At 39.3% G+C, this 24,382-nt stretch overlaps 1 protein-coding gene and 1 long non-coding RNA gene across 2 annotated transcripts in view; one reads left to right on the top strand and one right to left on the bottom strand.

The window, feature by feature from the left end:
• The window catches only part of LOC131012914 (zinc transporter ZTP29-like), a 92,465-nt gene that overhangs the window by 58,842 nt on the left and 9,241 nt on the right, over positions 1-24,382 (top strand). The window lies entirely within an intron of this gene.
• On the bottom strand, positions 3,006-4,171 carry LOC131012915 (uncharacterized). Its single transcript, XR_009097519.1, has 2 exons — positions 3,702-4,171; positions 3,006-3,182 (listed from the first exon to the last, which is right to left on the bottom strand). It is a non-coding gene; the product is annotated as an uncharacterized LOC131012915 (long non-coding RNA).

Below are 24,382 nucleotides of genomic sequence, written 5' to 3'. Positions count from 1 at the left end.
CAATCTTACTATCATCCTTCCTTTTGACAAAAAGAACTGGGGCTCCCCACGGGGAAACACTGGGTCGAATAAAACCCATATCTAGAAGTTCTTGGCGTTGCAGTTTCAACTCTTGCAACTCTACGGGGGCCATTTTATACGGCGCTTTAGATATCGGTGCTGCGCTAGGCTCTAAATCAATCGTAAACTCAAGCTGTTATTCCAGTGGAAATCCTGATAAAAATTCAGGAAAAACATCATTGTACTCTCGCACGATTGGTACGTCATCAGCGCTCATCCTTGATTCCTCATTTTGATTCAACATACACAGTTGTATCCTTTCTTCGCTATAACTTCCTCGCTTGTAGTGCCGAGATGATTGGCATTTTTTTCCATTTTCCCCCAATGCCAATGAAAGAAGTAGGTTCTTGACCAGGTGGCTGGAAAGATATTCATCTTTCCTTGCATTGTATTCTCGCATGGTTTTCTACTAACCAGTCCATTTCCAACATTATATTTACATGCCACATAGGCATCAATCTCAGTTTTCTAGTCTCGCGTTTAAATCGATTCTAACTTAAATTCTAAGTTAGGACACACGTGCGAAACCGTAGTAGTTTTACCTATAGGTGTAGTTACTTTTAGCTGCTGTGAAGCAGGTTCAACGTCCAGTCCTATCAAATTCCTTTGATTCTTGTCAGGTGTCTTCTGCTCAAGCGCAAAGATTCTTTGATGACGGGGTTGATTAGCCTGCAAAGTTTTTTTGCGGTCCTCCAGTCTGTCGAGGTCGATAGGCTGGTTGTCGTCGCTGTAGTGGCGGTAGCGGTAGAGGTAGATTTCCCTCCATTGCATTCAGTTGCGGACGAAATTGACTCGATCTTCCATCGCTCCCTCCTTGCTGACGATTTGGACACTGATTTAAAAAAAAATGTCCGACCTTTCCGCAGGTATAGCAACTATTTTGTCCTATCTTACATTCTCCCAAATGTAGCTTATTGCACTTCGGGCAAGGCGGTACTCCTCGCGATCCATGAGGAGTTGCTGTTTGGGTAGTTGGGCCAACATAAGGCCGTTTATCTCGGTTCTGATATTGCTGTGGCGCACTATGATTCTGCCACGGCTTCTTGGGACCTCGGTTTCAGTCATCCCATTTTCTCTTGCCCTTTTTGGCCTTGTCCAGCAAAAGTCTGATTTCCCGTTCGAAAATTCAGGTTCGATTGTGACATCGAAGTTTGACTCGGTCTCTGTGGCTGCTTAGCCAGTTCCATATCTAGTGCTCGGTTCAATGCTTCAGCATAAGTTAGCGCACTCTGATTTGCTAATATAACTCGTATCTCTTGCTTCAGGCTGGAGCAAAACAGTTCCGACATCTTTTCATCTGTATCTACTCGATATGGAGCATATCGAGCTAAAACACAAAATTGTCGATCGTACTCGGCTATAGTGTTATTTTCTTGCTTTAGATTCACGAACTCTATCTCTTTCTTCTTTCTATAACTTCGGGGTACGTATTTTTCATAAAGAGCTTCTTTAAACTGCTCCCATGTAAGAGCTGCTATTTGCTCCTCGCTCATCGTTTTCTGTTTCGCCTTCTACCAGAAATCTGCAGATCCTTTGAGTTAATACGTCACACATGTGAGACGCTCGTCGTCATTATATCTAAGGAATCTAAAAATTCTCTCCATACTCCTAATCCACTCCTCAGTTTCAGCGGGATCTCCCGATCCATTGAAAACTGGTGGATTTTTGTCTCAGAAAAAGTTCTTCTATCCTCATCTCCTGTTGTGGAGGAGGTGGTGGTGGTGGCGTAGGATCTCTCTATTCCTCCTCTTCTTTCTCTTCTTGATTTCTATTCTTTCTTCTTCTCGGAGGCATGCTATATAGAAAAAGGAATCATATAAATATCGGCCTCGAAACTAGTCTTTCATCATCTCAAAACTACAAGTTCTCTGTTTCATCTCTCAATTCTACACTTCAAAAAATATGATCTCAAAATTCTCAAAATTTCTCGTCCACTCGACTTCTCATCTATCATCATTCATGATTCTCATGAACTCTATTTCTCATTTATCATCATACATCAAAATCATCAATCTCAAAGCTCTCATAAGGAAAGTGAAACTTACTAATCATCAACATCTTATATGTATAGAAAATTGCCTCTCTCTCTCTCGAGGTCTTTACAAAAAGTAGGATCTTATGTACATAGGCCCTAATACTAAAATGATGCTCTAGCTATACAAGCATCATAAGCACTATGCATCTCGAGATATATACTATCTACTCAAGCTCACTATACTATGCTTTTCTATCTATATATATATATCATCTATGCGTCACTATACATATGTATCTACACGTCTACAAGACGACTATAGTCACTGTCCATCATTTCTCGATACTCTGCTAGCTGCGTCATCAACCGGCATGTCCTCACTCGGCTCCGTCTCCTCGCTCGGCTCCGACTCCTGACTCCTATACTCGTCGATCAGTCGGTAAGTACTGTCATCACTCGGCTCGTCCTCAACGTCGGTGTCCACCATCGGATCATAAATCGGCACCTCAGGAACAGGTACCTATGTCTCGACTCCATCGGATGTAGTATGATGCTGCAGTGGCCGGGTCTGTCCATAGCCGACCGTCATCTCCGGAGTCTCCTCAACAGGGTCCTCCTCGTCGCTGTTAAGCTGAGCTGGTCGTGATCCTCCCTCCTGAGCATCTCTAGACGGTGGGTAGAGAATCGGATGCACAAACTGTCGCAGCCCGCAGACCCGACACTAGTAATAGTGGGGTACGAGTATCGATACGACTATTTTTAAAGAATAAAAGATAAGAAGAACTAGGTGAACGTCATGCGGAAGCTCACGTAAAAGCATGCTAAGGAAAAACTTCATAAAATTAGCCCAAGGGTAAAATTGTCAACATTGTCATAACTTTTTAATTATCAGGAATTTCACGAACAAAAACAAAATGCGTATAGTTCATTTTTCATAAGGAAGCATAATTTGCAGAGTATCGCAGCAAAAGGCGAACCGATTATATGTATGAAGACACATAACCGTGAGTGTATTGCTTGATCTCAAAAGAAACTAAGTAATTCAAACATCAAGACTCTATTATCATAGAGGCAAAATAGTAATTTAATTTACATCATTTGAAACTCTCCCCCATCAGCACCAGTCCAATCTCACTCCCAGCTTAGCCTGCACATTTAGAAATATATGCAGGGCGTGAGTACATAATACTCAGTGGGCAAATGCCGAAAAACAAGAAAGGTGCTCATAGAGCTATAGGTTTGAAGCTTGCCATATCTCAGCAACACACAGAAATAAATTAGTATTAAAAGAATCTGTGCATGCAGTTTTCACAATCAACATCATAAATAAGTGTCTGCAGACAAAGTATACGACATGTATGTACCGCATCTACAACTCATCATCATAATTAAGGTACTGAGAAGTAGGCCTCCCTCTCAAGTACCGTGACCGGCCGACCCGAAGACGGCTCACAGTCACCTCTGTGCACAAAATCCCGCTTGTGGCAGGACCGAATTCGTCTCATCAGTAGAGGGTAACACACAAACTCAACATCAAAAATTGGCAAGTCAAACAGTTCTCAAATATCATTTATCTCAAAACATTTGTTAATCTCATAACATCATTATATCATTAAATCAGTTTAGAAAACTCGGATAATATTTGTATACTCAAAATATTGCCCACCTGAAGTCCTTCGCTTATTCTGGAAAGAAATCAGGCAACTTACTTCTTCGTCTCGCTCGGGCCTTCATACGTCATCATCACATCGTCATCGTCATCGAAGGTTCATGTGATAAAACAAACCTTAGTCAGAAACTCAAATTCTAAATCCAATCTCTTCTTTACTCTAACTTCTCACTCAACATCTATTTACCCGTTAAAACTCAATCCCTAGGTATACTTGGCTTCTAAGGATTCACACGTCCAATTTTCGACTTAACTCTCAACTCGACTCAAACTTATAGCAAACAAGCACATAAACAAGTATAAACACTTAGGCATATTAAAACACACATAGACAAGTCGAAAACAAGCTTTACTCTGCACTGACTCAACTTTAAAACCTCACCAGACTCTGTACAGAACTCTCCTGGGGTCGTAACTCATACCAAAAGAAACCTCTTCGAGTCTAGTTTCATTTAAAAAAAAGTAGGATCAAAAACTCCAAGTATTTTAGGAGATATGACTGTTGTACTACAGTCTACCATAATCGGCAGTTTTTAGCAACCGAAAAGTTTGATTTTTGAAAAATAGTAAACGTTGTCAAAACGGTCTGAAATTTTGTGGGTACTTAGCTAAGACACTCAGGTCTCAACCATAAAAATTTGGGTTCCAGAATGCTAAGGAAAGCTACTGGAAACGATGACTCTATTGGCTACTCACCGAACAATTCGGCAGAATGTAGCAGTCTTAGTTTTACATTTTATAAAAATATCAAACGAAGTCCAAATGACTTGCAATTTTACCGGTGTGCTCAAGACTCTCAAATATACCTACCATAAAAGTTTCAGGGCATTTGGGTATCAAGAACCCCTCGAAAACAGTAGGTCAGTGTGTCGTGAAAAACGACTCCGAAACATACACACAAGTAAACATGCTCAACTCAACAATTATACAAAGCAACCACATCAAAACTCATTTTAAGCACTTAAAGCACTTAAAAACATTCAAATACATCAAAATACTCGTAATACTCAATCTCGACTCTTTTCTTTCATCATCCACTCAAATCTCATAGAAAACACTTCAACGAACATATCTAACAAATTCCTTCTCAGTTTCATGCTCGAAATTTCTCAAATACTCAAATATGATCATTTACATCGTATAACTCATTATTCTCATATTTACTCTCTTTTTATCATAAAAACTATATTTATTACATTTTTATGAAAATCCATGTATCAACATAAAACTCTTAGCAAAACATGGATAAAATTCTCATAATGATCATAGAGCAAATAAACCACATTTTATAAAGCATCAAACTCACATCATACAAAAACTCAAAAATCATACAAACTAAACTTAGCCAAAATTTTATTTAGCCTACAATAGACTTAATCAAAAATACAAAGACACTACAATCATGCTTAAAAACATATATTCCAAGCAAAAACACTTAAATAACACATAGACTAAAAAGTCCTAATTTTTACTAACTAACTCTTTGAAATTTTTACAAACACATACAAATCTTTAATCTACTCATAGATCTTTCATTTTTAACCACTTAATCTCACATCAAAACCATCAATTCACAAATAAGGGCATATATACACATATCCCTAAATTTTAATAAACTATCCCACATCAAAAACTCCAATTGACATCATATACTTAAATTAATCCATCAATCATCATCATCTACACCTCATAGACTCATTTATATCATCAATTCATCATTTAACTCATTAACTCCAAAGTTACCATTTTTGGGGTAAACTAACTTCCATCAAAGTTTCACATCTCATGACACATATTTCACAACATATATCATACATCAATACACATCACATAACTCTCATTTTTCACCCCCAAACAAGAAAAGAAAAAGAAAAATTTTGAAAGGGGTGAGGACCCTTTTTTTCGAAAATTTGGAAAAGAAAAGGGAGGGGTGATTTTCTTGCTCATCTTTCAAGAATACACTCACATAACATCTTTCAAACAAGATTTTAGGAAAGACATGGTTACTCACCCAAGTTCTTACCAAAGTTTCTCACTTTCTCACTCTACTTTGGAGCTTCTTCTTCAAGGATTTTCTTGATCAATTTAGGATAGATAGTGTTTATGGAAAGTTTTAGAGTGATGTGAGGTGTTTGGTAATTTTGTTGGAAGCTTCGAAGGTTTGCTCTAATGGTGGAAAATGGTGGAAGTGTGAGGTGAAGAAGATGAGTGTATGTATGTGTGTTGGGCGAAAATTGTAGTGAGGGAGAGAGGGGTGATGGCCGAAAATTTAGTGAGGGAGAGAGGGATTTGGCTTTTGCAAGATTGAGTTTGATCTTGCATATCTTATGCAATATTTGCTAATTAATGCTCCTCTCTCTCTAATCTTTTCTCTCTCTCTCTCTAATCTTTTCTCTCTCTCTCTCTAATCTCTCTCTAATCTCTACACTCTCATCTCTACTCTCTCATCCTCTATACTCTCAATCTCTACTCTCTCAATTCCATACTTAGCAAAATTGAGACATATAACATATGGTATGGGAAAATTAAATAAAGTGTGAAGGGTGATTAGATAAAAATCACAAAACTATGGTAAAGTCACTCATTAATAAAATACCATAGTATAATTATTCATGTGACCAAAATAATGATCATAGCACTATTATTAGTGCACTCACTCAATTATAATATTCCTCTTCGTAGGAAAAAAAAATAATTTTAAAAAAAATATTATGCCCGGAAAAATTTTCATAAACCGGCGTCATTCGATTTCTCGATAAAAATAACCCATACTTGCTTTGGAAACTCAATCAAAATTCCAAATGTAAAAGTCTCGAATAAAAATCATAATAACTCGGTCACAGTGACACACATCACGAAAATCACATAGTCGATCAGTCACGTAATTTCACATAATGTCACATTAAAGCAGTCGGCAAACAAACAAACTAGACATCTCTCGGACCGACTCTTTTCATCAAGGTTCTCACTCTTTCTTCCTCGACTCTAGGTCAGACTCATTATACCTATTCTCTTTAATAGGTCAGTCAAACTCTGATAACTCAGTATCTGGTAAATCTATTCCCGGTAATCGGAAATAAAATCTCAACTCAATTCAATCAGCATCTCTATCTCAGCTCATTTCTCGAATCTCATCATTCTAACTCTATCCTCGGTTTAGTCACTCGTATCTCTATTTAAAAGACAAACTGTCTTATCTTGGTCATAAAAAAAAAATAATCTCGCATCTCGACATCTCAGTTCTCTCAATAGTGTTAAGACACTATCTCACATCATAGGAAAAGTACGGGGTGTTATATCCTACCCCCCTAAAAAAAAATTTCGTCCCGAAATTTGAGTTATTCACCTTCGGGAAAAAGCTCTGGATACTTCTCTTTCATCTTCTCTTCAAGTTCCCATGTTGATTCTTCTTGACCGTGATGTCTCCATTGGATTTTCACCAAAGGAATCGACTTGTTCCTCAATTGTTGGATCTTCCGGTCCAGAATAGCATCAGGTCTCTCTTCATAGCTCAAATCTGGTTCCAGGGATACTTCTTCTTGATGAATGACGTGTTTTGGATCAAACACGTACTTTCTCAATTGAGAAACATGGAAAACGTCATGGACGTTCGCGAAGCTCGGAGGCAACGCTAGTTTATAGGCTACAGGGCCTATCTTTTCTAATACATCATAAGGTCCTATATACCTCGGTTTAAGTTTTCCTTTCACTCCAAAACGGTGAACTCCTCTAGATGGGGAAACTTTTAGAAAAACCTTGTCTCCCTCTTCAAAATGAATCTCCGTCCTTCTGGTGTCTGCATAAGATTTCTGACGATCTTGTGCCTCTTTTATTCTCTGTCGAATCTGTCTCACAATAGTGATCATCTCTTCTATCGCGTCAGGTCCAAGTACCTTTCTCTCTCCAACTTCATCCCAATAAAGCGGAGATCTACACTTCCTTCCATACAAGGCTTCGTATGGGGCCATGTTGATAGTTGACTGAAAACTATTATTGTAAGCAAACTCGATCAGGGGTAAAACTTGCTCCCATTGGCTTCCTCTATCAAGCACTACAGTTCGGATCATGTCCTCCAAAACCTGAATAGTCCTCTCGGACTGTCCATCTGTTTGCGGATGAAACGCTGTACTAAAATTTAATTTAGTACCCAACTCTTTCTGCATGCTCATCCAAAATCGTGAAGTAAACTTCGAGTCTCGATCTGATGTGATCGTCATCGGTACTCCATGCAATCGCACTATCTCTCGGATATAAATCTGAGCTAACTTGTCAGATCCATAAGTAATCTGAATCGGTACAAAATGTGCACTCTTCGTCAATCGATCGATGATTACCCAAATAGCGGTATTTCCTCTTTTTGACTTTGGCAGTCCTGTCACAAAGTCCATGGCTATATCACTCCATTTCCACTCTGGAATTTCCAATGGCTGTAACTTGCCATAGGGTCGTTGGTGTAACGCTTTCACTTGCTGACAGGCTAGACATCTTTCAACGAAAGACGCTATCTCTCGCTTCATTCCTTCCCACCAAAACTTCGTTTTCAAGTCCTGGTACATCTTCGTACTTCCTGGGTGTGCGGTATAAGGGGTGTCATGAGCTTCACTCATGATTTCATTCTTCAGCTCCTTTTTATCGGGCACACACAGTCTTCCCTCAAACAAAATGGCATTATCTGCCGCCTCTTGATAATTCTCCACTTTTTCAGTTCGAATCTTCATTCGTAACTTTTCCATCTTCTCATCCTCTCTCTGAGCTGTGACTATTCTCGTTCGTAAGTCAGGTGTAATGCTCAGTGCAGAAATTACTATCTCTGTCGTTTGTGGTGGTATTACTACCTCCAAATTCATCTTCTTGAATTCCTTGATCAGGTTCTCTTCTCGAGTAAGGAGAAATCCTAACTCTCCCTGATTCTTTCTGCTCAAAGCGTCAGCTACAACGTTAGCTTTTCCGGGATGATAATTTATCCCGCAATCGTAGTCCTTCACCAACTCTAACCATCTTCGTTGTCGCATGTTCAGATCTTTTTGCTCAAAGAAATATTTGAGACTTTTATGATCAGTGTATATCTCACACCGTGTTCCATAGAGATGGTGTCTCCAGATCTTCAAAGCATGCACTACGGCTGCTAATTCTAAATCATGCGTCGGATAATTCACCTCGTGCGGTCGCAGTTGTCGTGAAGCATACGCTATAACTTTTCCTTCTTGCATCAGTACACAACCTAGACCATGCTTCGATGCATCAGTGTACACTGCATATTCTTTGTCTGCTTTCGGAACAGCTAAAACTGGGGCAATAGTGAGCCTCTTCTTCAGCTCTTGAAAATTTCGCTCACATTCGTCCGTCCAGACGAATTTGACTTCTTTCTTTAGCAGGTGCGTCAATGGCTTAGCGATTTTCGAAAAGCCCTCTATAAAACGTCGATAATATCCTGCTAATCCCAGAAAACTGCGAATCTCGTGCGGTGTGGTTGGCGATCTCCATTCCTGTACCGCTTGAACTTTCGCTGGGTCTACCTCAATTCCTCTCGCGGAAACGATATGGCCAAGAAAATTAATTTCTTCAAGCCAAAACTCGCATTTGCTAAACTTCGCATACAGCTTTTCCGCTCGTAAACTTTCCAACACGATCCTCAAATGCTCTTCGTGTTCTCGTTTACTCTTCGAGTAAATCAGGATATCGTCTATGAAGACTAACACAAACTTGTCTAAGTATTCGTGAAAAACGCGATTCATGAGATCCATGAATACTGCCGGAGCATTCGTCAAACCGAAAGGCATAACTATAAACTCATAGTGTCCGTATCTTGTACGAAATGCCGTCTTCGGAACGTCTTCCGATCGTATTTTCAGTTGATGGTATCCCGTTCTCAAGTCAATCTTTGAAAAGGTGGTCGCTCCCTGTAGTTGATCGAACAGATCATCGATTCGAGGTAACGGATACTTATTCTTCAACGTCACTTTGTTCAGCTCTCGATAATCGATACACAACCTCAAACTTCCATCCTTCTTTTTGACAAAAAGAACTGGTGCTCCCCACGGGGAAACACTAGGTCGAATGAAGCCCATATCTAAAAGTTCTTGAAGTTGCAGCTTCAACTCTTGCAACTCAGCAGGGGCCATTCTGTATGGTGCTTTCGACGTCGGTGCTGCACCAGGCTCTAAATCGATCGTAAACTCGAGTTGTCGGTCTGGTGGTAATCCTGGTAAAGTCTCAGGAAAAACGTCTTTGTACTCTCGCACGATCGGCACGTCATCAACGTTTGCCTTGGACTCGTCTCTCTGGTTCAGATATACAACGTACGCGGTTGTATCCTTTCTTCGCAAGAGCTTTCTTGCTTGCAATGCCGAGATGATCGGTGTCTTCTTCCATTTTCCCTCAATGCCAATGAAGGAAGTAGGTTCTTGGCCAGGTGGCTGAAAAGATATCCGTCTCTCCTTGCATTGTATCTTGGCATGATTCTCCTCTAACCAATCCATTCCCAAAATTATATCCAAATGCCACATAGGCATCAATCTCAGGTTTCTAGCCTCGAGCTTAATCGATTCTAACTTAAATTCTAAGTTAGGGCATACGTGCGAAACCGTAGTAGTTCTGCCTATAGGTGTGGTTACTCTTAGAGATTGTGGGGCAGGCTCTACTTTCAATTCTAAGGTATCGACACAAGTATGTGAGATAAAAGAATGCGAAGCTCCAGTATCAAACAAAACTACGATAGGCACTCCTTTCAACTCGCCTATACCTGTCAAATTTCTTTGATTCTTCTCTGGTGCCTTCTGATCCAGTGCAAACACCCTCTGGTGATGCTGTTGATTTGCCTGCGGGGCTGGTGGTTGCCTTTTTGACTGACGCGGTCGATAGGCTTGCTGTTGTCGTTGTGGCGGAGGTAGCGGTAAGATTCCATCCATTGCTTTGAGTTGTGGCCGGAATTGGTTCGATCGTCCTCCGCTCCCACTTGGCTGACGATTCGGACACTGGTTCGAGTAGTGTCCAACTTTTCCGCAGGTGTAACAGGCATTCTGTCCCATTTTACACTCTCCCAAATGGAGTTTATTGCACTTCGGGCAAGGCGGTAATCCTCGCGGTCCTTGAAAAACTGCTGCTGGGGCAGCTGGGCCAACATAAGGTCGTTTATCTCTGTTCTGAAATTGCGGTGGCACATTCTGACTCTGCCACGGCTTCTTGGGACCTTGATTTCGGTCATCCCATTTTCTCTTGCCCTTTTGGCTTCGTCCAGCAAAAGGATGATTTCCCGATTGAACATTCGGGTTTGATTGTGGAATCGAGCCTTGACTCGGTCTCTCTGGCTGCATTGCCAGTTCCATGTCTAGCGCTCGGTTTAAAGCCTCAGCGTAGGTTAGCGCACTCTGACTCGCTAAAACAACTCGTATCTCTTGCTTTAATCCGGAGCAAAACAGTTCTGACATCTTTTCATCTGTATCCACTCGATATGGAGCATATCGGGCCAGATCGCAAAACTGTCGGTCATACTCAGCTACCGTCTTACTCCCTTGCTTCAAATTTACAAACTCCATCTCTTTCTTCTTTCGATAGCTTCGGGGTATGTATTTCTCACAAAGAGCTTCTTTGAACTGCTCCCAGGTAAGAGCTGCTATCTGCTCCTCGTTCATCGTCTTCTGCTTCGCTTCCCACCAGAAATCTGCGGATCCCTTAAGTTGATACGACATACACATGAGTCGCTCAGCGTCATTACATCGAAGGAATCTAAAAATTCTCTCCATACTTCGAATCCACTCCTCGGTTTCAGCGGGATCTCCTGATCCATTGAATGTTGGTGGATTTTGTCGCAGAAAAAGTTCCTCTACCCTCCTTTCTTGTTGTGGGGGAGGTGGTGGCGTGGGATCTCTCTGCTCCTCTTCCTCCTCTTCTTCTCGATCTATGTTCCTTCTGTTCCCCCTTCTTCTCGGAGGCATACTATAAAGGAAGAAGAAACATATAACTATCGTCCTCAAAACTAGCCGTTCGTCAAAAAAAAACAAACAAGCGATTTCTGTTTTTCTCACTTCTCTTCTATATCTCGTTTGAAAAACTCAAAACTCTCAAAAATCTCGTCTACTCAACTTTTCGTCTATCATCGATCATTATTCTCATCAACCTCTATTTCTCGTTTATCACTATGCATCAGCATCATCATCATTCTCAAAACTCTGATAAGGAAGGTAAAACTCACTAATCATCAACATCTCAGTATATATATATAGGGAAAATTGCCTCTTCCTCGAGGGCTTTTACAAAAGTAGGATCCTATATACAACGGTCCTAATACTAAAATGATGCTCTAGCTATACAAGCATCATAGGTACTAAGCACCTATAGATATATGCTATCTACATATACACACTATACTATGCCTCTCTACATATATATATATATATCAACTATGCATCTATACAAATATGCGCGTCTACTAAATACACGATCACCAGTCGTCATCTCCTGCAATCCTGCTCGTCGCCTCGTCATAATCCATGTCCTCACTCGGCTCCGTCTCCTCGTCCTGCTCTGCCTCCTGACTCCCGTACTCGTCAATCAGTCGATAGACGCTGTCATCACTCGGCTCATCCTCAACGTCCGTGTCCATCATCGGTCCAAAAACCGGCACCTCGGGAACAGGTACCCATGTCTCAACTCCGTCGGCTGTAGTGTGACGCTGCAACGGCTGAGTCCGTCCGTATCCGACCGTCATCTCTGGAGTCTCCTCATCCGGGTCCTCCTCATCACTGTCAAGGAGTATGGGCCGAGAACTTCCCTCCTGGGCGTCTCGGGACGGTGGGTATAAAATCGAATGCATATATGTCTGAAAGGCCAAAGTGCCAGGCTCAGGTAGCGGGGCAACCCTCGGATATGGATCGAAGGGGACATACTGCATCTCAGGCTCGGTGGAAACAATCGGCTGTGCCGACTCAACAGGTGGCAGTGGCGAAGATGCCGTCGCCGGTGTCCAATCCCAAGGCGGTAACTCGGCACTGGAAAAAGGAATGAGTGATAGAAACGCAAACGGGTCATGCTCTACCACTGGAGAATATGTCTCAAAGATAGTCGGCTCGAAAACAACAGGCTCAGATAGAACTGGCATCGGATCAACTGGGGGTGGAGGTGCAATCGGAAACGGCTCATCGGGAAGTGGGGGCACAACAAGTAGCTCCCTTCCCTGGGCTGGTCCCTCTAACTGTCCATACGGCGGTGGAGGTGGCTCGTCAAAAGCAAAATATCGGTGGCTCAACGTCGCGATGAAACCACGGAAATCGGCGCTCACTAACCGCCCAAACTCAGTCCTCCTGATATACTGCGGCACCAGCGAAGCCGCCCAGTCTTGCCATCCGAGTGGCAACTGTGGAATCAGGTGAGTAATAGCCTCAGCCTCGTCTATCCCATGGGCACTAGCCTCCAACCATCGTCGGTGGTAGTACGCTAGAAACTCCCCAAGAGTATCGCCCTCTCGCAGTCCAGTAGTCCTGAACCATCGGCGCATCGCCTCGCTGTATCGTCTCTGTATCGATGCCTCCTCTTGACTCTGCATCCTGTAAAATATCACGTTCATTAGAAAATGGATACGAAACTTACTTGGTACATCTCAATCAACAACATACTCGTCCTCGTTGGATATGGTGGGGCATCAGCTATACTAGCCTCAACATTTCTCCTCATATTCCACATCAACTGCCTCATATCAGATTCCATCCTCTCAAACAATTCCGTCATCAAAACAATTCATAACTCATTAGTGAAACAAACTCAACTTTCAATCAAGAAAGCGACAAGAAACAACATCAACTTCTTACCTCGTTTAAGCCGGAGGAGATGGGGTGCTGGGGTTTCGTTTCAAACTAACTCTCTCAAATTAGTCTAAGAATTCAAATTAGACTAGTACTCAATTTTAAAAGAGTAGAAGCAACCAAGGGTTCAACTTAGTCAAGCAATAGACTCAGAGCAGATGACCTGCTCTGATACCACCCTGTCGCAGCCCGCAGACCCGACACTAGTAATAGTGGGGTACGAGTATCGATACGACTATTTTTAAAGAATAAAAGATAAGAAGAACTAGGTGAACGTCATGCGGAAGCTCACGTAAAAGCATGCTAAGGAAAAACTTCATAAAATTAGCCCAAGGGTAAAATTGTCAACATTGTCATAACTTTTTAATTATCAGGAATTTCACGAACAAAAACAAAACGCGTATAGTTCATTTTTCATAAGGAAGCATAATTTGCAGAGTATCTCAGCAAAAGGCGAACCGATTATATGTATGAAGACACATAACCGTGAGTGTATTGCTTGATCTCAAAAGAAACTAAGTAATTCAAACATCAAGACTCTATTATCATAGAGGCAAAATAGTAATTTAATTTACATCATTTGAAACTCTCCCCCATCAGCACCAGTCCAATCTCACTCCCAGCTTAGCCTGCACATTTAGAAATATATGCAGGGCGTGAGTACATAATACTCAGTGGGCAAATGCCGAAAAACAAGAAAGGTGCTCATAGAGCTATAGGTTTGAAGCTTGCCATATCTCAGCAACACACAGAAATAAATTAGTATTAAAAGAATCTGTGCATGCAGTTTTCACAATCAACATCATAAATAAGTGTCTGCAGACAAAGTATACGACATGTATGTACCGCATCTACAACTCATCATCATAATTAAGGTACTGAGAAGTAGGCCTCCCTCTCAAGTACCGTGACCGGCCGACCCGAAGACGGCTCACAGTCACCTCTGTGCACAAAATCCCGCTTGTGGCAGGACCGAATTCGTCTCATCAGTAGAGGGTAACACACAAACTCAACATCAAAAATTGGCAAGTCAAACAGTTCTCAAATATCATTTATCTCAAAACATTTGTTAATCTCATAACATCATTATATCATTAAATCAGTTTAGAAAACTCGGATAATATTTGTATACTCAAAATATTGCCCACCTGAAGTCCTTCGCTTATTCTGGAAAGAAATCAGGCAACTTACTTCTTCGTCTCGCTCGGGCCTTCATACGTCATCATCACATCGTCATCGTCATCGAAGGTTCATGTGATAAAACAAACCTTAGTCAGAAACTCAAATTCTAAATCCAATCTCTTCTTTACTCTAACTTCTCACTCAACATCTATTTACCCGTTAAAACTCAATCCCTAGGTATACTTGGCTTCTAAGGATTCACACGTCCAATTTTCGACTTAACTCTCAACTCGACTCAAACTTATAGCAAACAAGCACATAAACAAGTATAAACACTTAGGCATATTAAAACACACATAGACAAGTCGAAAACAAGCTTTACTCTGCACTGACTCAACTTTAAAACCTCACCAGACTCTGTACAGAACTCTCCTGGGGTCGTAACGCATACCAAAAGAAACCTCTTCGAGTCTAGTTTCATTTAAAAAAACGTAGGATCAAAAACTCCAAGTATTTTAGGAGATATGACTGTTTTACTACAGTCTACCATAATCGGCAGTTTTTAGCAACCAAAAAGTTTGATTTTTGAAAAATAGTAAACGTTGTCAAAACGGTCTGAAATTTTGTGGGTACTTAGCTAAGACACTCAGGTCTCAACCATAAAAATTTGGGTTCCAGAATGCTAAGGAACGCTACTGGAAACGATGACTCTATTGGCTACTCACCGAACAATTCGGCAGAATGTAGCAGTCTTAGTTTTACATTTTATAAAAATATCAAACGAAGTCCAAATGACTTGAAATTTTACCGGTGTGCTCATGACTCTCACATATACCTACCATAAAAGTTTCAGGGCATTTGGGTATCAAGAACCCCTCGAAAACAGTAGGTCAGTGTGTCGTGAAAAACGACTCCGAAACATACACACAAGTAAACATGCTCAACTCAACAATTATACAAAGCAACCACATCAAAACTCATTTTAAGCACTTAAAGCACTTAAAAACATTCAAATACATCAAAATACTCGTAATACTCAATCTCGACTCTTTTCTTTCATCATCCACTCAAATCTCATAGAAAACACTTCAACGAACATATCTAACAAATTCCTTCTCAGTTTCATGCTCGAAATTTCTCAAATACTCAAATATGATCATTTACATCGTATAACTCATTATTCTCATATTTACTCTCTTTTTATCATAAAAACTATATTTATTACATTTTTATGAAAATCCATGTATCAACATAAAACTCTTAGCAAAACATGGATAAAATTCTCATAATGATCATAGAGCAAATAAACCACATTTTATAAAGCATCAAACTCACATCATACAAAAACTCAAAAATCATACAAACTAAACTTAGCCAAAATTTTATTTAGCCTACAATAGACTTAATCAAAAATACAAAGACACTACAATCATGCTTAAAAACATATATTCCAAGCAAAAACACTTAAATAACACATAGACTAAAAAGTCCTAATTTTTACTAACTAACTCTTTGAAATTTTTACAAACACATACAAATCTTTAATCTACTCATAGATCTTTCATTTTTAACCACTTAATCTCACATCAAAACCATCAATTCACAAATAAGGGCATATATACACATATCCCTAAATTTTAATAAACTATCCCACATCAAAAACTCCAATTGACATCATATACTTAAATTAATCCATCAATCATCATCATCTACACCTCATAGACTCATTTATATCATCAATTCATCATTTAACTCATTAACTCCAAAGTTACCATTTTTGGGGTAAACTAACTTCCATCAAAGTTTCACATCTCATGACACATATTTCACAACATATATCATACATCAATACACATCACATAACTCTCATTTTTCACCCCCAAACAAGAAAAGAAAAAGAAAAATTTTGAAAGGGGTGAGGACCCTTTTTTTCGAAAATTTGGAAAAGAAAAGGGAGGGGTGATTTTCTTGCTCATCTTTCAAGAATACACTCACATAACATCTTTCAAACAAGATTTTAGGAAAGACATGGTTACTCACCGAAGTTCTTACCAAAGTTTCTCACTTTCTCACTCTACTTTGGAGCTTCTTCTTCAAGGATTTTCTTGATCAATTTAGGATAGATAGTGTTTATGGAAAGTTTTAGAGTGATGTGAGGTGTTTGGTAATTTTGTTGGAAGCTTCGAAGGTTTGCTCTAATGGTGGAAAATGGTGGAAGTGTGAGGTGAAGAAGATGAGTGTATGTATGTGTGTTGGGCGAAAATTGTAGTGAGGGAGAGAGGGGTGATGGCCGAAAATTTAGTGAGGGAGAGAGGGATTTGGCTTTTGCAAGATTGAGTTTGATCTTGCATATCTTATGCAATATTTGCTAATTAATGCTCCTCTCTCTCTAATCTTTTCTCTCTCTCTCTCTAATCTCTACACTCTCATCTCTACTCTCTCATCCTCTATACTCTCAATCTCTACTCTCTCAATTCCATACTTAGCAAAATTGAGACATATAACATATGGTATGGGAAAATTAAATAAAGTGTGAAGGGTGATTAGATAAAAATCACAAAACTATGGTAAAGTCACTCATTAATAAAATACCATAGTATAATTATTCATGTGACCAAAATAATGATCATAGCACTATTATTAGTGCACTCACTCAATTATAATATTCCTCTTCGTAGGAAAAAAAAATAATTTTAAAAAAAATATTATGCCCGGAAAAATTTTCATAAACCGGCGTCATTCGATTTCTCGATAAAAATAACCCATACTTGCTTTGGAAACTCAATCAAAATTCCAAATGCAAAAGTCTCGAATAAAAATCATAATAACTCGGTCACAGTGACACACATCACGAAAATCACATAGTCGATCAGTCACGTAATTTCACATAATGTCACATTAAAGCAGTCGGCAAACAAACAAACTAGACATCTCTCGGACCGACTCTTTTCATCAAGGTTCTCACTCTTTCTTCCTCGACTCTAGGTCAGACTCATTATACCTATTCTCTTTAATAGGTCAGTCAAACTCTGATAACTCAGTATCTGGTAAATCTATTCCCGGTAATCGGAAATAAAATCTCAACTCAATTCAATCAGCATCTCTATCTCAGCTCATTTCTCGAATCTCATCATTCTAACTCTATCCTCGGTTTAGTCACTCGTATCTCTATTTAAAAGACAAACTGTCTTATCTTGGTCATAAAAAAAAAATAATCTCGCATCTCGACATCTCAGTTCTCTCAATAGTGTTAAGACACTATCTCACATCATAGGAAAAGTACGGGGTGTTACACAAACATCTGGAAAGCCAAAGTGCCTGGCTCAGGCAACGGGGCATCCCTCGGGTAAGAATCAAAAGGAATATGCTGTGTCTGAGGCTCAACCAAAGCAATCAGCTGTGGGATCTCAATAGGTGGCAGTACACTAACTAGATCCCCTCCCTGAGCTGCTCCCTCACACTCTCCATAAGGCGGTGAAGGTGGCTCACCATACGCGAAATAGCGGTAACTCAGCATCGCTATAAATCCTCGGAAATCAGCGCCCATATAACGACCAAACTCAGTCCTAAAAATATACCGCGTCACCAGTGAAGCTGCCCAATCCTGCCACTCGGGTCGCAGCTGCGGGACCAAGTGTGTAATGGCCTCAGGCTCGTCAATCCCGTGGATACTAGCCTCCAACCAACGACGGTGGTAAAGCGCTAGAAACTCTCCTAATGTATCGCCCTCTCTCGGTCCAGCAGTCCTGAACCAACGGCGCATAGTCTCTCTATATCGTCTCTACATCACTACCTCTTCTTGACTCTGCATCTCATTCTCGTTGGTACGGTGGTGCATCGGCTATACTAGCCTCAATATCTCATCAATCATCGGCTCATCATACTCCATCATCTCATGTGGTTTCGTTATCAGCTCAGTAATTTCGTTATCAGCTCAGTATATAACTCATTAGGAACACAAGCTCAACAATCAACATAAAACTGTAAAGAAAGCTGTAACGAAACATCAGTAACTCTTACCTCGGTAAGCAGGAGGAGATGAAGTGCTGGGGTTTTATTTCAAAAGACTCTCAAACTAGTCTAAGAATTCACATTTAGACTAGTACTCAACTCAAAGATGAGAACACTCAAAGGTTCAACTCAATCAAGAAATAGACTCAGAGCAGACGACCTGCTCTGATACCACTCTGTCGCAGCCCGACATCTAGCCAGTGATAGCGTAAACCAGGTATCGATACGACTAAAATGAATGAATAAAGGACAATAGAAACTAAACTGAACATTGGGCGGAAGCTCGCATCAAAACATGCTAAGGCAAGGCATCATAATTCGGCTCAAGGGTATAAATATCAACTTCGTTATAACTTCTTCGATAACAGGAATTTTAAGAACAAAAACAAAGCGGGTATAGCTCATTTTTCATAAGGAAGCATTTTATCAAGAGTATCGCAGCAAAAGGCGTACTGATTATATGTATGAGGACATATAACCGTGAGTATATTACTTGATTATAAAGGAATAAAGGTATCATATCACTAAGGTTTTATCATCGTTCAAGAGATGAGCAAAGTATATCACTCTTAAGACTCTAGCATCAAAAGATAGTAGACAAGAAAGTTCGTCATCAAAACAATCCCCGCCAGCACCATTCCAATCTCGTTCCATTTCTTAGCCTGCACATTTAGAAATATATGCAGGGCGTGAGTATATAAATACTCAGTGGGCAAATGCCGAAAAATCATGAAAGTAGCTCTTAGAGCTATAGGTTTGAAGCTTGCCACATCTCAGCAATACACAGAAATAAGTTAGCATAAATGAATCTGTGCATGCAGTTTTCTTAATCAACATCATAAATAAGTGTCTGCAGACGAAGTATACGTCATGCATGTACCGCATCTACAACTCATCATCATAATTAAGGTACTAAGAAGTAGGCCTCCCTCTCAAGTACTGTGACCGGCCGACCCGAAGACGGTTCACAATCACCTCTGTGCACAAAATCCCGCTTGTAGCAGGACCGAATTCGTCTCATCTCATCAGTAGAGGGTAACATACAAACTCAACATCAAAAATTGGCAAGTCAAACAGTTCTCAAACATCATTTATCTCAAAATATTTGATAAACTCATAACATCATTAAATCATTTCGAAAGCTCATATGATATACGTATACTCAAAATATTGCCCACCTGTAGTCCGTAGCTCAAGCTCGAAAAGGAAACAGGCGACATACTTCTTCGTCTCGCTCGGGCCTTCATAAATCATCATCATCGTCATCGAATGTTCATGTGATAAAATAAACCTCAGTTAGAAACTTATTTACTAAGATCCAAACTCGTCTCAAACTATAACTTATCTCTCATCTTCTATTTACCCAAAAAAAAAGTCTCAATCCCTAGGTATACTCCACTCCTAAGGATTCATAAGTCCTACTCTCGACTTAACACTTAACTCAGATTAAACTCATAGCAATCAAGCACATAAACAAGCATAAGCACAATAGGCATAAAACATCACACTTAGACATGTCACAAAAGAACATCGTTCTGCACTGACTCGACTTATAGACTTCACCAAATTCGGTACAGAACACCACTAGGGTCGAAACTCATATCTTCGGAAACCTCTTTGAGTCTAGTTTCCTTTTTTAAAAAAAAAGTAGGATGAAAAACTCCAAGTAGTTTAGGAGATATGACTGTTTTTCTACAGTCTACCATAATTGGCAGTTTTGAGCAATTGGAAGTTTCGATTTTTGAAAAAAATAGTAAACGTTGCCGAAAAGGCTTAAAATTTTACCAATATGCTCAATACTCGCATATACATGCACTTCTCATAAAATTTTCATGGTGTTTGGGTAACAAAATCCTCACGAAACAGTAGGTGCAAAAGAGTTGCACAACGACTCCACTTTTAGCAAACATGCTCAAAGATACTCAACTACTCCCAATTGGTCTCATGCATCACATATCTCAAAACATTTGCATAGACTCTCCCTTATTATGCAAACTAAACTCAATCAAAAATTACATAGTCAAAGCTTGACCAAACCAAACATTATTAAACTATAATATCATGCTCAAACTCCATACTTCTTTAATGAAAAACTCTGCAAAACTCATATTAAACTCTTATAATACTCAAAAACATCAATACAAAAATATTTGACTCATTAGACTCGGCTCGGTGGCAGAGCAGAAAAGTTCGCCAGAGCAGAGCAAAAAAAAAAAAAAAAAAAAATTGCCAGAGCAGAGCTGAAAAGCTCGCCAGAGCAGAGCTAAAAAGCTCGCCAGAGCAGAGCTGACTGACTCGGCAGAGCAGAGCTGACTGACTCGGCAGAGCAGAGCTGACTGACTCGCCAGAGAAGAACAAAACTCGGCAAAACAAAACAGAACTCATTTCAACACTTCTAATCATCAATCTAAACCATCACTTAACATCATAGCATGCTCAAGAACTCATATAAATATTCAAATCTTCAAATCAACTCATAAACTTCAAGATTTTTCCCAAAATTTTGGGTAAACCCATCCCACTTAAATTATCATCAAACTTTTTTTAAACTCATGAATCATGCTTGTAAATCATTCTCAAACATCATATAAATCATCATAGAAGCTAGATCTATGCAAATCAAAGATCACTTACCCAAGATCAATCAAAGAACAAAGTTTTTCTTTCTCGCTCTTCAAACCAAACCCCACGGTTCTCTTGAAATCTTCAAGAATTGGAAGGTGTTTACGGAAGATTTGGTGGAGGATTTGATCTTGATGTGAACTTAGGAGATTTGGTGATCCATCTTTGGTGATCTCTTGGAGCAAAAACGGTAGAGAGGGAGAGGAATTGGAGAGTGCCGAGAGTGATGAATTGTGAGGGAGTGAAATGAATTTGGCTTCCTTAGGAAGGATGATTAGGGACAATTAACTATTCCTCATTTAATGCATTGTCTCCCCCTAAGTTTACACCCTAATCTCATTCTTCACCCCTTGCCACACGCCTACTACAAGCAAAGTTAGGGAAATTGGCACATGTTCATTTAATTAAAAAAAATCATGTAAGTGTAATATTGTGTGGTGTAGATAATCCATGTATTAAAAATCATGGAAGACTAATCATCAATTAATTAAAATGCTAGAGTATAAAACTCTTGTGATTAAAATAAATAGCACTAATATTAGTGCACTCTCTCAATTTATAAATACACCATCATAGGAAAATAATTTGAGAAAAATAATATTATTGGAAAAATTTTATAAATCGTCATCCCTCAATTTCTTGGTCAAAATAAATCTCATTCAATTTGAAAACTCAAAAAAAGTCACATAATTAGTCAATCACATAAGATCACTTACTCAAACAAATAAAATCACATATCATCATGTCAAAATAAATGAAAGTCACTTAAGACATAACATCTTTCAACTAACTCTTTTGCTCAGGATTCTCACTCTTTCTTTCTTGACTCTTCTATTTCAAATTTCCTATTTTCTTAATAGGACAATAAATCTCTTTGATAGCTCCGTATTCGGTAACTCTATATCTGATAACTCGTTTTACAAAGTTGGAACTAAAATAAAATCTCAGCTCAATTCAATCAGCATCTCTATCTCAACTCATTCTCAATCATATTCTCTTCTAATTCCATCATTAGCTCTAAGGACTGAAATCTCTTTTAAAGAGAATCTCTGTCTCATTCGTTCCTTACCAAAAAAAAATAAATTCTAGCATCCTGATAGCTCCGTATTCTCAATTGCATCTTGACACTATTATTAGTAAGGAAAAGTACGGGGTGTTACACGAACTCTTACCAACACTAAAATCATCAATTAACGCGTAAATCTTTTCATAAGTTCTTACTCATCATCTAAACATCATTCAAGACATCAGTTACAGATTTTTCTCATAATCTTATATCAAACTCCATTTTGTAAAAACTCATATCTCAAGACTCAGTTTTGTAAAACACATCTTAATCACTTCAAAACATCACCTATAACATACAAATCATCACATATAACATATTTCTCATCTCGGTTTAAGAAAAGAAAGATTTTTAAAGGGCATAAGCCCAAGTTTCCGAGAATGAAGAAAAAGGAGGAGGGGGAGTTTCTCATGTTTAAAACATCCTTTTATACACACATATCATCACATACATCTCACAATAAGTCTATATCCAAAAGATCAGAACACTTACTCAAACAGTTCAAGAAAAAGGACGTCTTTTCTCGATTCTACAGGTTTTAAACTCCACTAAACTTCTTGAATCAAGCTTAGAAAGTGTTTAAGGCTAGATTTAGCGGAGTATTCTATCACAGTTAGGACTGTAACAGCTTGAGCTTTGTCTCCAATGGAGGAGAGAGATAATGTCGTGAGGGAGGGAGAAGAAGGTGAAGGGCCGAAAATGATGAGAATGACGGAAGGAGAGAGAGACTCTTTGGTTTTAAACAAGATTCTTATTCTTTAAGATAAGAAGCATTAAATGCTCAAATAGTACTTTGTCTCCCTCTTAACAACATGTCTAATCCACCTAATTCCACATGTGGGAAAAAGATTAAAATAATGGTTGTGAGTGTAAGAGTGTGTGGTGGTAAATAAAATCATGTATGCCAATTTTCGAAAAATTACACTGACTCAAATATAAGTGCGCACGTATCACGTAATTCTCATAACGTCAAACAAATAACTCACAAAGTTATCACATATAAACGGATCATCACTCGTCATTACTCTAATCGTCATTCTAGATTAATCCTCTCTATAGAAATTCTCGAACACTACCTCGACTCCATTTCTAGCACTTCGTCTCACTCGAAAACAATTAACATCTCCATCTCAATTCTAGCATCATTTTAAATTCTCTTATCATCTCTAATTCACTCATATTACCATCCATCGATATCTTCCTCTCGTCTTTAGTAAGCTAGTGTAGCACCCCGTATTTTGAGAAGCTAATTGTGCCCTAGCTCGTATTTAAATTGAGTTTAAATAATAGCTAGAGGAATAATGCACAAGGGCGAATAAATGAGATAAGATTTTTGAGAGTTTAATAGGCGGCAAGATTATTTTCTCGGGCCTTATAAATCCTATTATAGAGAAGGCTATCTTCGCCTTGCATTTTAATTGAGATATCTATGTGATATTAATATTTTACGTGGCAGAATATTCGCATATGATTTTGATACATTGTTATTATGATATTAGATATATCATAATTGAGATAAGTTTTTCCCACACGAAAATAAATATATTTCCGTGGGATATATTCCTACACACTAAATTAGTGATGTAAAGTAGTCAAGCATATGTGTATGTATTTTTCTATATCTCACTCTCTCTCACTCTCGACTCTCTCTCAATCTCTCTCAATCTCTCTCACTCTCGACTCTCTCTCAATCTCTCTCAATCTCTCTCACTCTCGACTCTCTCTCAATCTCTCTCAATCTCTCTCACTCTCGACTCTCTCTCAATCTCTCTCAATCTCTCTCACTCTCGACTCTTTCTCAATCTCTCTCACTCTCGACTCTCTCTCAATCTCTCTCCCTCTCTCTCTTTCTCCCTCACTCTCTCTCACTCTCGGTCTCTCTCTCCCCTCACGCACCCCCTTCTCTCTCTCCCTCATTACTTCATTCTCCCCCCATAAATGTTGCACACATGCAACATTAAACCCTAACCTAAAAGGCTAACCTAGTTAGCCAAACACAATCCCAAACTTTAAGCTCTCACACCTCTCTCTCATATCTCTCTCTCGGCTCTCACTCCTCT

Source organism: Salvia miltiorrhiza, chromosome 2 (genome assembly GCF_028751815.1).
Source record: "Salvia miltiorrhiza cultivar Shanhuang (shh) chromosome 2, IMPLAD_Smil_shh, whole genome shotgun sequence".
NCBI lineage: Eukaryota > Viridiplantae > Streptophyta > Magnoliopsida > Lamiales > Lamiaceae > Salvia > Salvia miltiorrhiza.
This window is presented reverse-complemented; position numbering and strand designations above follow the sequence as displayed.